The sequence below is a fragment of the Staurois parvus genome, unplaced genomic scaffold, assembly GCF_062004578.1.
Source record: "Staurois parvus isolate SC_StPar_1 unplaced genomic scaffold, SC_StPar_1.0 ptg000562l, whole genome shotgun sequence".
Taxonomy (NCBI): domain Eukaryota; kingdom Metazoa; phylum Chordata; class Amphibia; order Anura; family Ranidae; genus Staurois; species Staurois parvus.
The window spans coordinates 5,517,587-5,532,888 of NW_028318358.1; the positions used below are offsets into that span (position 1 = coordinate 5,517,587).

The 15,302-nt window shown below is 39.6% G+C and overlaps 1 long non-coding RNA gene across 1 annotated transcript; it reads right to left on the reverse strand.

The window, feature by feature from the left end:
- Positions 1-645: 645 nt before the first annotated feature.
- On the reverse strand, positions 646-10,465 carry LOC149450776 (uncharacterized). Its single transcript, XR_016315193.1, has 3 exons — positions 9,769-10,465; positions 5,723-5,805; positions 646-962 (listed from the first exon to the last, which is right to left on the reverse strand). It is a non-coding gene; the product is annotated as an uncharacterized LOC149450776 (long non-coding RNA).
- Positions 10,466-15,302: the final 4,837 nt, after the last annotated feature.

Genomic DNA, 15,302 nt, shown 5'->3' on the forward strand with positions numbered 1-15,302 from the left:
AAGGTTGGTAGAAGAGGTTAATAAGCACATATCTCTATTTTGTTTTAATAGTTGTGTTTATTGAAATCGTACAAAAGTATAACAAGGCAAGGTACATAAGAACAGGCAAACTTAAGGCAGTCAGTGTAAATACAATTCACATGGAATTCCAACGCTTAAAATCATATGGAGTCAACGATAATACTGAATGGTACAAGGTGAGCGTAGTACAGCGCTTGCAAAGTGATGTCGTGATAAATCGTCTCTTAATGACGTATTAAACGAGTAAATCTAAAATCAATATATAAAGTGACTGTAGTGCATCATAAGCAAAAATGCAAATTAAGTCCAGCAAATTAGGTGATCCATGCTTCGTGCTGGTGATCCTAAATGGTGAGGGCCAGTAATATGAATGCACTCATCAGAAGCGCACAAGATATGCACATGTGTATAAATATACAACAGTGGTCATCAAGCTCTGGGCAGGGGCTGCGGGGTCATCAGGCACATTCTAGGCACACAGGGAAACACCACTCCCTCACAGGGCACACTCAGCTCCTAAGGACAGCTCCACGTTGTCATCAGACCACCAAACCAGAAATATCATAGGGACAGCTCCACGTTAGCATCCGACCACCAGATCAGAAGCATCAGAGGTTGGGGGAAATCTCCACCTTAGGGGCTCGCATATCATGAGCCAGAGACAAATAGGTACTAATAGTGTAGTATTTCTTTATTAAAGCTTCAGCAAAAACCGTAATTGAAAAGCACTCATATGAAAGAAAAAGCAGGTAAAATGGCCACCGGCCTTCCTGGCGGCTGTGTGCGGCATGACGTCACTCTGGTAGGCTCCTCCCTGACATGTTTCGTGCACCAGTACGTTATCAAAGGGATGATCCCTTTATCATGGAGGGTGGAACCAAGGAACGGTGTTAAGAGATGGGTAGGGAGAGGAGACAAGGAGTGACTCAGAGTTCCTGCACCTATTTAATGAGAAAAAAGCCAGATTATAATATATGTTAGTGTATGTTTATATGTTTGTATAATTTGTATTCACTGAATATTACCTATATTTTAACTTTTTGACATACATTGTATGTATCTGTGGCAATAAGTAGAATAATTAAAAGATTATAACTTTTATGAGCTCGATAGACATGGGTCTTTTTTTTTTTAAACTTCTCAACTGTATTTATGTAGGTGAGGGCACCAAATATCTGGGAAGGTGTGAAGCTTTTCATTTTATGCACAACATAATTGGAATTGAAGACGGTGTAGGGAAGAGAGTTTGAAGAGGGCAAAGCAAGGTGAGCATGTGTTTCAGGCAGGGGGATGGTAAAGATTAATAAAGACAAGTATGTAGGAGGATCCACTACTGGAGAATTATTTATTTTATTCTTGAACCTACACCTGGGAGTTTTAACCAAATAATATGCTGTCTGCATGTGGTTTTAATTAGATTCTAAAAGCCTTAAAAGCTTCAAAAACAAATATATGAGCTAAATGACTATGTTAGCAGCGATTCTATAAAAATCTCCTTATGTTCTTGAGTGTCTGTTGGCCAGTGTTTTAAGGATGCAGAATATAGAATCTAATGTAGCAATGAACACTTCTAAGGCACCTACTGTATTTTGTTTTAGCCAGCTGAGAAAAATTAGTAAGACAAATGTGATATTACTCATAAATAGTTAAAGAAGAACTCAGGGATAGACAAAAGCCACTAAACAGTTATTACATTTGTGAAATTGCTTACCATAGTAGAGAAAAATATAACTGAATTTTCAGGAATTCATCTCTATAGTTCTAAAGATAACAGCATCTGTACTACCAAGGAGGAAGTGAAATATAAGGGATTACATCATATCCTCTCCTCTTTCTCTTCTTTAAAAGGAAACTACAGTTCCAATCAACCACAGGGAATTGTAGTGAACATGGGCAGGTACTCTAGGCCTAGACATGTTGAATGTGTTTGAGAGTCTCGGTCATCCCACCACTGCAAATGGGGCTGAATTACATCACTGCTTTCTGGAGAAAGAACTACAGAAGGGATGTGCCAAGACCAGTTGCTGGGGCAAAATGAGGCATAGCAGCCACCAGTCTTACAAACAGGAAACCAAAGAGAATTAATGGCTTGATTTGAAAATGAATAGGCTGTTTCAGAGCAACTACTGAGTGAATCAGAAGATGGATGACATATTCAGTGAAGGTAGGAAATCAGCAGCAAGGACATGTTAAGAATTTTTTGTCTGGAGTTCTGCTTTAACCCTCTACATACTCATAAACTTAAATCATTAAACTTTCTAACTTAAAAAATAAAAATTCGTAATTCTACATGTTTCAGCACATACTGAGATGGCTACCAGTGTGAAAGTTATCCTTTATCCCTCCAGGTATAAAATATTGAATACTTGTAAATTTAAGTAATTATATGCATATAGTTATAAAAAACATATGAAAGTAAATACATTTATTATAATTTATTTATTTTATTTTTTTTCCATAAAGTTTATTAATAAACTCAGAGCATACAATAGGTACAGGTAATACAAGGTATCAGTCGGAAATACAATAGGAGGTAATACACATACACCAAACAAAAAGATACGTAGCAATACATAGGCAAAGAATCAGACGCAAGTCATCCCAGGGAAAAGAAAACAGGGGAAAAATGAGGACATGCAAACGCAGGAACATTAAAAGCATATCTGGTCTCAAGCCCTTATTCAGCATATTGGAATCACAGTACTGGCAGGGTCGATGATATATAAGCTCAGTTACCGAGCAGCAGCAAAGAGCATGGCCAATGAGTCAAAGGTATGCATTGGAAATGTATACAGTAGGTGTGGAGGGGGGTGCAAGGGCTTGTAGGATAGGGCCTTTTACTTTTGATGAAACTGAGGTAACCCACTACAGGTTGCCAGCACGTGGGTAAAGGGTTCGGGAAAGGAGATATGTAAAAGTAAAACATATGTGCAGCTGCATTGCAGATAGGGAGTAGGGCTCCTATGCGTAGAGAAGTGTACCAAAATGGAAAGAGGAGAATGAAAGCTAAACTCTGAGTAGGAAAGCAGGGAAATGGGGATTAAGAATTTAAGAATAAGCATGAAAAAGAAGGGAAGAGAGGGGAAGAAGAAAAAGAAAAACAAAAAAAGGGGGGAGGGTGGGGGGTTGGGGAAGGGTCGGACGGGGAGGAGGTGTGGAGGAGTAGGAGGGTAGGTAAGTCACCTTTACTCAAGACTCCCAGGACATGAGAGATACGCACAACCCTGGCAGAGAAGCGAGCTGGGGACAGTTGCAGGCTATTATAATTTATATAAAGTGGACCAAACAGACCAGCTTTTGGCTGGCTTAAACATATAATCAGACATAAAGAAGGGTAGGTGAAGGGGTATGAATTCAAATGATTGTGAACCCTCACCTCGTAAAACAAGCAATTCAGTTTAAAACAGAAATGAAAGATAAAACATTTGTGTATAGATATAAGAAACATTGTAAATACTTTCCTCCCCTTTTTTCTATAAGTGATCACATAATCTCTGATCTCAGCTGCATAAGAACTGGGGGAGGAGAAACAGCAATACATTGATCTTCCCAGTGAAAGGCTTGGCAGTTGGGGGGTGGGGACGTCAATGGGTGTCAGGAAAAGTCTGATCATTGGAGGAGAGCACAGCTAGAGAACTGACCATTGTGTGTTCTGCTGCTTAGTATGGTCAGATTTTAGTAGGAGCAGAGGGACTGGCAGGAACACCAGGAATTTCACACAAAAAGAACAGGATACCTTTTCATACAAGGACATGGTACGGCACATATCAGGGATATGAAATGTTGGGTTTACATACTCTTTAATTTAAATAAGTAGGTTCAGTGGCAATCCAGTATCAGCACACCACCAAAAAGACACAGCAGCTGCCACCAGGGCTCTGATGTCAGCAGAGGCTTTAAAAAAAGTTAGTAAAGACTCTGCAGAGCTGCTGTAGACCACATGGCCTAACAACAGGCTTAGGTCCCATGACCAGGAACTACTGGCTGATCCCTTAGTTACAGCTACCATACACTTACTCACTTTTGTACACATCTGTCCATCCTCCAACATCATCACTAATGCCTCCCTGATTAATCTAACAGAGTCCATGCCCCCCTTAAAGTAAATCCATTGTGAGAGAATTGTGTGTGTGTATTGTGAAATACAAAAGAGCCAAGGTACTACTAAATCTGTTCATTACATGTGCCAATGTCTACAACATGACAGTTCTCAGCCTACAATGTCAAATTTGTGTTGGTGACTTTGCCTTTAGGATCATAGGTGTGTCTGTTGCTGTAGACAGTGTATTTTTAGAACAGCAGTTTACAGGAGACACTAGAACAATATGTTTATTCCAATTACAGCTGCCATCTGCTCTCAATAGGATGTTGGACACAAGGGAGATACAGTCACCTTGAGCTTCTTTCATGTTATTGAGATGTGTTAAGGATGCTTTTCAAGGGTCAGCAGTGGTGATAGGCAGCCCTAAGAAGGTTGGGGATGGGGTACGGGAGGGGAGAGTAAAGAAAGTCAAATTGAACTGCAACAGTCACATGTTGATGCATTCAAAGGTGGCACCAGTCATGTATGCTTATCAGCCAGACTTTTTCTGTTGATGTCAGAAACCTTGGAAACCAGAAAGGAAAGTGGAGTCTCTACCACCATACAGCCTTATTTGACTAGAAACATTATTACAATAGTTCTTGTTTAAGACCAATATAAAACCTAAAGCCCCCTAAACCTTAACTCCAGCCAATTTTTCATTTTTCAATTTTGGATAGATAGAGTAAGAATTTAAATTTCTATAAAGTTTTTAATTCTCTTTTTCACCCTACTGGAAAGATTTTCTTCACTTTCTGTCCCTGTGACACCCATACAAGAAAGAGGTTGTCACAAGAAATCTTAGATGTCAATAAAATGTTGTCAAAATGCCTAACCCTTTCCTTGATGCATTCTGGTATGAATGGGCCCTTTTATCTTTTGATGTTATAAAGTATGTTTTTTTGGAGTATAATCTATTTTGTGGGGTATGATAAAATACTTGGTGCCTCCAGCGGTGTCACTTCTCATGGGACCCAATTCTATCTACCATCCTTGACCCCTTTGTAAAGATTGTTCTTTTGTAAAAATCATACAGTTCACAAAAATATCCAATTTGCCACTCTGAGCATGTCCTGCTATTGGTACTTGTCTGCATTCGAGTGGCAAAAAGGATTTTAAGACAATATATTGTTTAACAGCAGAATGAAAATGAGATAGAATAGTGGTCCTTGGAGCTCCAGTAATGCTGTCCATAGGCCTAGCTTATGTAATATAGCAATCAATAGAAAAACTATAGGATGGGATTAGGTAAAAAGGGAATATATGTTTAATTTAGGTAGTTGTGTCAAACTGGCAAAAAATTTTATTTATAGCAAAGTATAGGGTAGAGAAGAAGGATCCCAGGATTCTACTGTGGGGCCCCATTATAGATATAACAACACCTCTGATTTGTGCTACATCTTAAAACGTTTTTTTTCACTGATGGTTTTATTGAAATACAAAAAACATAGGAAAAAATGTTCATGAAATGGATGTTTTAGTGTAGATGTCAGACCCTACTGTGAAGTAAAATTAATAGAAGTCTAAATATGACTAATGCTGTACCTTTCTGGGGATGCAACAAAAAGCCTTGCAGCAGCAATCGCAGAAATGTTACATGCTGCCAATGTAGAAACTCACCTAAGGTTTTCCTGTGGAAAATATGCACCAGCCAGAATCACTGAAATCCGTTGAGAACGTATCTGTCTTCTGTATGTCAGACTCTAAATCGAGATTAAGTTGGAGGAGGTAGAGAAAAGTTACTCGCATATCATTATGGAATGTCTCCAATTCTACACTTGGGATCTGCGCAAATTCTGCCTTTGCAGCATCTGACTTTGCCAAGTTGGACTTTCTGTAAACTCTTCTGATTAATGTGCAGAGTCAAAAGCACAAAATTAGACTGACAAGCTTAGTACATTTGACAGGAGCAGACACAAATTAGAAGCAATTCACAGTTCATGGACCTCCATGAATTATTTAGAATAATGTTAAATTTGTGCTGCCCTAGGCCATTTTAAATGAAAGCATAGTAAATGAGTGATTGCATAATATGTGTTTTCTTGCAGCACAGTGAATACATAACTCCCTCTTAGGACTGACAAAATCAGTGGTCACCCAAAATATGCATATTCAGAAGAAATTAATACCTATACCAATTTTATTTAACTTTTTTTTAATATATCTTCTGTAATATGTTATCTTTATAAAAAAAGGGAATGGTGTATTTTGGTATGAGCCCAATAAAGTCCAATTCTTTGCCCAATTCGCCTTATTACCAGCGTGTGCCCAATGGACACCGGGCTGCTCTGTGATCCAGTACCGGTGTTTTAGCTGGGTGAATTATGTCCAGTGCCAATCAACCTACTTCCTGTGAGCCCATGGTGTCATAGAAATACCTTCGGAGCTGTGCCATCCAGCTCATTGTACTATGGAAAAGAACAGCACTTGATTGTCATTACATAATTGGTATTTTGTTCAAGGGTAAGTACAGACCACCACTTCCTCCAAAAGAGGAGATCAAGGACTCATGATATCAGGTGACCAGCTTAAAAGACTGATGAGATAAGCCAGAAGTGTAAAAGCTATTCTACCCTAGTATACTGTTCAGCAGAAACCTGTGCTGAGAAAATATGGAGGTTGCTATTGCAGAACTAAGTGATTGTCTTGTTCCCAGTAGCCTCAGTACTTGTTGAGGCATGACGTGCAACAACTAAGTAGATCAGAAGTCCTGGCTTCATTGAGTTTCTAATCTTCTGCTTGTTCCAGGTTTGTGAATCCAAAGTATTGAAACTGGGTAGCTAGAAGATATCAATGATAGGCTCAGGGGATATCAATGGTAGTCTCAGGAATTTTCTCAGCACAGGTTTCATTAAGGAAAATTTTGACTCTAGCTGGGAACATTTAGCATATTTTTGTTTAAGAAAACTCTCAGCATTGTGTGCAGATAACTTTGATGTGAAGCAACTTCATTTTCATATAGACACTGTTCTTATAAAATATTTTTAAGATAATAAAGACTAGATATCACTACAGCTTAAAGCTGACCATACATGGTTCAAATTTTGCTTGATTCCAGCTGAATCGGCTGAAATTTGAACTGTGGGTGGCCCTGCAGGCACCATCATGCGAACAAAACTAGATTTAAAAATGGATTGAGCCAGGTGGAAATTTATCAGTTGAACAGTGACTGCTTCCAATCAGAAGAAGTCAATGTTCGTGTTTTAGGCAGTGAAAAATCCCCCGGCTGCCTGAATACAATAGTCAGAAGTGGAGATTCCTCTACCAATGCTGTTTAGGGGAAGCGACTGACTTTCTCTCGTTCAGCCCGCTGGCTGAATGAAATATATGGATAGCGTAAGTCAGATACTAAAAAAAAAAAACCTAAAATCTCAAGTATGTCTAAACAAATACCATATCTAGTTACCATGTGATGCTCAAGCCTTATCAAGTAAATTAAAAAGAGATGGTCAGCAGACAGGCAGAATTCACAACATGAAAGGAAACTTGTCAAGCTTATACTGTATTGTTAATAACAACTATTGTATTGTAGTACTAATACAATAATGATGTTATAAAATAAACATTTTTTACATGATGTTATATAATGCTGTGGCCATAGATACCCTTTAAGTAAAGCCTGGTACACACTATATGTTTTTTCCCAGCGAGCTGAACGGGAAAAAAAGTACAGAACGCTGTAATGTTAGTACAGCAATCTCCCCCACCACTGGCTGCAAGTGCTGATTGGATGCCTGTTGGCTTCTGGTTTTCCAGCATGCTCCTTTGACATAAGCCGGTCCTAAGATCTGCTTTTGTTGGACAGGCAGTAGTATCCACGGGCTGAAAGTCATCCAGTTTCTACTGTACCGGCTAATTTCGGACAATATTCAGCATGTGTGTACAGTATTTAACAAAGGCAGTGCTGCTGATTCAGCAAGTAGTGCACAGGATTAGGTGTGGCAAGGTGTTGATTGGCAAGCTGCAAACTTGTGAATCAGCAGTAACAATGCCTATAGTCAGACCCTTTTGCAACATTCTTTCATCCTACTAAAGTGCTAAGTACAGTACATAGATAAATGCAGCTACATTAGCATTTCAAATATGCAACAATTTGTGATTGCAATTATATTTTGCAGTACCTGAAGACTTTCCAAATAAGTCTCTATAGGAAGTTGTAACACTAAGCTTGTTTTTCCCATAATAAGTATGTTATTTTTCAATGTAATTAAAAAAAAAGTTAATATTCTTTATACCACTACCTGTGTGCAATAGTTAAAGAAATAACATTTCATTCTGCTGTCTGTGTCCTCTTCGAATAGAAATGATCAAACTAAAAAAAACATATGTGATACAGATTGTAAGCTCTAACGAGCAGGGCCCTCTGTTTCCTCTTGTAGCAAATTGTATTGTAACTGTAGTGTCTACCTTCATTTTGTAAAGTGCTGCAAAAACTGTTGGCGCTATAGACATCCTGTATAATAATAATATAGGCTGCCCATACCAGTAGGACTGTGCTCTCTTTTTTATTAATACCCACTGTAACATTTTGTAAATACCTTTTCATCCTCCAGTAGAATTATTGGAAAGGCAATTCTCTTCCTTCTGCAGTGAAAACACCGCAGTATTGTCACCCTTGCTGCTGCTATAGCTGCTTAGATGTTTGCACTATTAATAGCCATATCAGTGAAATGTCATGCCTAGCTTCGGTCATAGTCAGGGGCGGACTGACAACTCATGGGGCCTCTGTGCAATAGGGGATCATGGGGCCCCTGTATCCTTGCCCAAACTCAAAAAAGCCTATGAAAAAGGTACCAGGGGCATCTCATGGGGCACCCTACTGACTCCGGGCCCTTGGGCAGTGCCCAAGTTTCCAAATGGTCAGTCCGCCCCTGGTCATAGTCATTTAGATTGACAGCACATTGCTCTATCTGCAGGAGGGAAATCATATAATAGCCCTGTTCAGTCCCTACCATCCACTTCAGCTCTGTCTAGCAGGTGCAGGAGAAATCCAGCTTCCTATATTCTTGTACCATTGCAAATTACATTCTTTTAATATATTTAACATGCCAACTTGCATTAAAAATGTCTATTTATCACTCTGAGAAAGAAAACAGAGGTTTAAGTTAGACTATAAAACCATCCACATGTTTTAAAAATACATATATGTGTGTATTTAGCCATGTATGAATGTAAATGTGCATTTATGTATATGTATATGTATGTGGATTTTTCATGAATTTCAATGCTTTGATCACTTATTGAAAGATGAATTTCATGTATGAATATTTTTACATTACGTATGTCATATTCCATACCTATTTCCCTGGAAGCTGGAAATCACTAGTAGGCACCGCTACTCCAGAGATCTTCCATGCTGAGCAGTTGCCCTGATGCATTGTAAACACAGGAGGTCCCCTGTTTGGCATTATCTCAATGAATGTAAAGCATTCTCTGATTGGATAGGGTGGAGAGTCTGGCTGGTGAAGTCACAATCTAAACCTCGTCCAATCAGAGAATGCTTTGCATTTATTGAGATAAAAAAAAAACATTCTCTGAATAGCTCCTGTGCTGAGTGACTTAACCCGGGAGGGCAGTCAGTCGTCATGGGACTCAGAAGCTAGTGGAAATCATTGGAGTAGCTGTGCCTATTATACTGATCCCAAACAATGTAAATTTATACATACCTGGAATGCATCTTTAACTTTCTTCTTGCTTGTTTCACCAAGTAATCTCCCATTTTGTATTGTCGGCATCTTGCAGTTCAATGTAACTTTTATTATAAAATGGAGAAATTGTTAATAAAACTAAAAAGAAATTATAAAAATATAAGAATATGCTTTATTTAGCAAAAAAGAAGACTATATAATTCAAAGGCAAAATATCATAACAAAGCAGCATTATGGTCTTATAATCTTTATATGAGAATCAGCCGTTTGTGCTCCTGCAGCGTGCAACTTGGCATTTTTTTACTCAAGTAATAGCTGTGCTGTGTACTTGTTTATAACAGGGCATGAAATCAAAATAAATGCTGCACATATATCTGGCATTCTTTGCTTTCATGTGGCTTTTAAAATAACTTTTCATAAGCAATTGCTATTTTAGACTGTTAAACCTGCATGCAATTCACCGATGATGGCTTGTTATTCTACACAGTGACAACAAACGGGAACAGCAATAAAGATAAAGATAAAATTAAAAAGCTGTGTTACGTGACATGTTCCACTAGGGGAACATAGCATACAGTTAGCAAAGTAAAAACAAAAATACCTTCAGGCAATGTCACCGCAAATGACAATAAGAGGCTCAGTGGTTGTGTTACTAGGTGATCTGACAACCTGAGGTAGTGTCACGTAATAATATCATTCTCCGCCTTTGCTGTTAATTAGAATGGTCGTGCTGTTTTCTGCTTATGTTTTTAAAATTGCACAGAAGGGATATGACTTGGTCCTCCACATGGCAGAAAAGAAAGTTATGGGATAATGTTAGATACTGGATCTAGGGTAAAGTAGGGAAATTATTCTTAGCAACTAGTCAGCTGTTACTTTTAATAATTTCAGGTTAGAATAGTATTCTATATTGTATAAATGAGTTATACAGGGACCACTGTGGAAACACCAAATGACGCCACTCTTTTAGCTGGGGTGGATCTCTGCTGTCCTTTCACACTGTGGTAACCAAAAAGGGAAGCCTTCTGTCACAAGGGGTGACAAATATTAGTAGTTGCTACAACATACAGTTAAAAGTTCAGAATTAAATGTGTAGCACTACCCCTGGAGGAGCCACTGGCTGTATTGGGTCCCTCTGTCCTTGAGAGGAGGACCTGTTCTTGCAGCTCCTGTTTCTGACACACCTTTGGTTTCTTATCAAATGTATTACGCAAAGCTGTCCAGCTGAAAAAATAAAACAATACAATTCAACAGGAAGCAGTATTGCAATATGGTATGGGTAATGCGTATTCCCAAAACTGAGCTAACAGTGAGTTTTGGTCAACACTATACTTTTAAGTCCATAGATATACGAGGGGCTTTCAAGTCAAACCGGGAATTTTAATTTCACAGGTTTAAAAAGGGATGCTAGTGTGGCGGCCCTACATTCAGTAGTAAGTGGCAAGTGTGTCCTCTACGGCTAGGCTGTGCACATGTTGTGGGTCAGTCCAGAGACTGTTAATAAAGATGGCAGACAACAGTGTTAGTGTGTGCATGGAACAGTACGTGGTGATGATGTTTCTTGCGAACGAAGGCATTAAACCTGATTAAACCTGTGGATGTTTTCTGAAGACTTCAAGCACAGTATGGTGATGAGATGCTCAGCTGCAGTAAGACATTTGAATGGTGTAAACATTTTAAAGATGGCTGTACGTCCGTCAGTGATGATCCCGGACATGGTGGTTCCCAGCCCAAAGCAGTCATTCCTGTGAACATTCAGCGCATAGAACGCCTGATCCTGGATAATCAACATATAACCTGTCAATAAATCAAACAAGAGACAAATCATTCTGTGGGAATGGTGAACACAACCATCCATGAATGTCCTAGGGAGATTCAGGTGTACTGACAATTATTTTTATGCGGAAGCTTTCGAGGCATTAGTTAAATGCTAGGATAAGTGTATAAATGTAGCAAGGCAGTATGTCGCAAAATAAGTGCGGTTTTTATTCCTTTCCAATTTATTCTTTTATTATATAAACTCAAAAGTCCCGGTTTGACTTGAACGCATCTCGTACAATACTGCAAGCAAGCACTTACCTTTAGTGAGATAACTTTAAACAGTAATAAGACAGCTCTAAACAATGCCTTATGCCTAGTATACATGATGAGTAAAATCGGAAGAAAAATACCATTTTCGGAGCAATCATACAATAATCTATACATAGCTTTGAAGAGCCAATCATGACAGTTCATGCTAAATTATCCGAGGGGACAAACATGAACATTTTTCTTGTTAGATAACAGAACGAACAGTTTTCGTTTAATCAGTGCAGTATTCGTCTGTAAAAAATTGAGTGACCAAGACCTCTTTAAGGTCCATTTCACTTCTAGTCCATTCACATTGCTGTCAACCAAGTCCTTATGAAGCGGTTGCTCTTGGCCCTTTGAAACATGTTTGATACTTTTTTGGATTGTCCCTCTGACTTCTATTGGAATAAGATTGTATCTTGACCTCTGAGCAGTGGTGTGGCACTTTAATTTCCATTTTTGCTACATCACACTATAAGCTAAGGAGACTGAGGAGATCCTCTGGGGTATAGAAGCTGCCTGCCTAGAAACCAGATCATTTACATCAGCATCAATATTGTAGGATAACAATACTAGTGTGATAACCCTATGGGTCCAGTGCTATTTTTCCCACTTTCCACCATTCCTGGAAGTCCCTCCATCCAATAGCAAGATACACGTAGAAAGAATCTGGTCTCTTCCAAAATAGCCAACGCCTGTGCTGGAAACACTTTCCAGTTCAGCACTGTCCACTAATGTAAGAAGGAAACAGCAATATTGTAATAAAAAGAAAGGTTCTGTAAGCAAATGAAAAAGGGTCTACAGACCAGGCTACAGATGTATACAGCACAAATTCATGGATCCTGTTTGTGTGAATGTTTCTGACTGTAGGGGTAGGTGTGAAGGTGTGGGAATGTTTGCCTGGCACACATTCGGTCCCTGAATACCAACTGAGCATCATCTGAATTCCACAGCATACCTAAATAAGCTACTTCCAGCAGAGCCTGCATTAAGCTAGTGACTTCACTGTACACAAATAGCCTGCATAGGTTACAAAATTGCAATCTAACAGAGGGCCCTTGGGATGAAAATGGATTTAATAGGATGTCTTCAGTATGAATTAATTGTGGGAAATGTGAAAGGATCTATGTGATATTCTTCATTTAGCATGCAGACTCTCTAATGAATGTGTTTAGCACATCGTTGAATTTATGCTGCAAAAAATTCGGTCTGTTCTAAAGGAAAAACATGTTAACAGGTTCCTTGCTATTTTCAGTTCTTGACATTCCACTAGGGTGGCCATTACAATACAGGGCAGTCTTGGAGCCTAACACTTCAGCCCACAACTCCCTTACAGCCCAAGCACACGGCATCATCTGCTGCTTTTTATACAGGTGGCAAGTTGAAAATCTTACATTCCACCATCCCCCTGGTCCAAAATAGCACCAACCAATAAGCCATTGAGATTACTGACATCGCAAGTCCCTGCATTTTCCCATCATCACAGCTCCTGGCTCTGACAGTCCAGCTGAACATCTGGGTTACATATCACAAGGGAGCTTAGGTTACTTGGTGAACATTCCATAGAAAAGTCTGCTTTTCAATGCCAGCTGGACAATGTCTTCCCTCGATTACCACCACTCCCAACCTGACCAGGCTTACACTGTATAACTTCCATCCAGGACCCTGTCCACCAGCTTTTGTGTAGTGTATCATGAATTGTACCTGTCCAGCAGCATGTGCCTATCCATGTTCTGGCCCACTTGCACATTTCCAGGTATCAGGCATCCTCTTGAATAATGTTAATCTAGCCAGAAATAAAGTCCAATTTATCCACTTGAATAATGAGTAATACTTCCATACATAAGGCATTATAAACAAGGTGCCTCAGGTTTCAATACAATAAACCCATTGTCACGATCGTGGTATCAGACCCCAGCCCTTCTCACCAAACTCGTGACCGAAGGACTAGCCGATCTAAAACCACGATGTCACATGCGTTACAATGCCACACCCAGCTGCACCCTGTACAACAATTTTCCAGCTAATTGGACCACAATCGATGTACCGACAGCCTGAGTGATTGTTACTGGGTCAGGTTAATTATGCAATTAACCCTTCACACTGCCTTCAACTCCTTATTGTACAGAGAGGAAACTCGGCAATATCAGCTAAAACACTATAATGGTTGAGATAATCTTCTGCATAATACGGTCACCGCAGGCCAATTATGCAGAGGGTTAAACACACACAGTAGTGTCTCTTTAAAGGAAGGAATTCGTAAATTGCAATAAAGTGCTATAGAAACAGTTCAACACTTTCAGAAGGAAAGATTTATTACTAAAAAGGTCAAACGGGTGCAATAAAAATATTTACAGAAAAGACGTAACTAAGATATATATATAAACATACAGAGACTAACAGCATAGCAAAGAGATATCAGAAAGAGGTGAAAGGGTTAGGGTACTTGCCAAAGTCCTGGGTTAACAGATCCAAGTTTCAGAGAAAAAGGGCACGGGTCTCCCCAGCCAGGTGGTATTGATGTTACAATGGGAGATGTCTTCAACTCACACTATTAGGCCTGACAGCCTATTTTGTAGTCCCCAGCAGGGGGTGTCTCTGAAGTCAAGGACCAATACCCCGTTTAGGGCGTGTCGGAATGGGTGGATAGCTCAACTAGAGCCAAAATCTCCCTTAATTCATATTTTGGCCCATAACTTTTCAGCTGCACAAGTGACATTCTACCCGCAGGTAGATTATTATGCAGACACGTCTGAGGATTAATCAGATATGAATTATGAAATTATACACTGTACGGTTCACGAGATCTACTTTTCTGTTTTCCTATGTATTCGAGACAATGCGAGTGACCTATCAAACTGTTCGCCTTCTCGTGGCCAATCTGACGATAGGTCCAGTTTTTATGTAAGTTTCTCATATTCCAAGATATGAGACATAGGGGAGAAATGGATTTTGAAGAGTGTTTATCTGACTCTGTCACCTACGCTGAGTTAGGTTTATTAGGTTGGAATCTCTTTCAATTCCTGGGAAAGCTTGCCTTATCTCTTCCGAGGTGTTACAATTTTCAGGTTCTTTGGACAGGGAGGTCCTGGCTCCCTTGTGGGGCTTTATAGCTCCTGAGACCCTCCTGTGGCATTCCTAACACACATACTGGCCAAATGTTGCAGGGCTTCTCTTAGGAGGGAGGGGGGAAGAATGAGGGAGAAACATATTTGTCAGGATGGTGAATCCCTTTACCAAGATGGAGGTTGAAGCCAAAATGGTTGAACCGCGTCCATCTTTGGGTATACACTGTTACACCCATATCTTCTGGTAAACGTCTTTCTTTTAGGTCACTGCTGGTATCTTCAGGTCCATAACTAGGGAAGCCCATGTGAGGGAACCAACATGGCTCCACTTAGCCTTCTAGCACATTCATTCTGTCCATAGTACATAATAACTTTCCACCCTCCTAGGCTCCACCCACCTTATATAGGGATTGC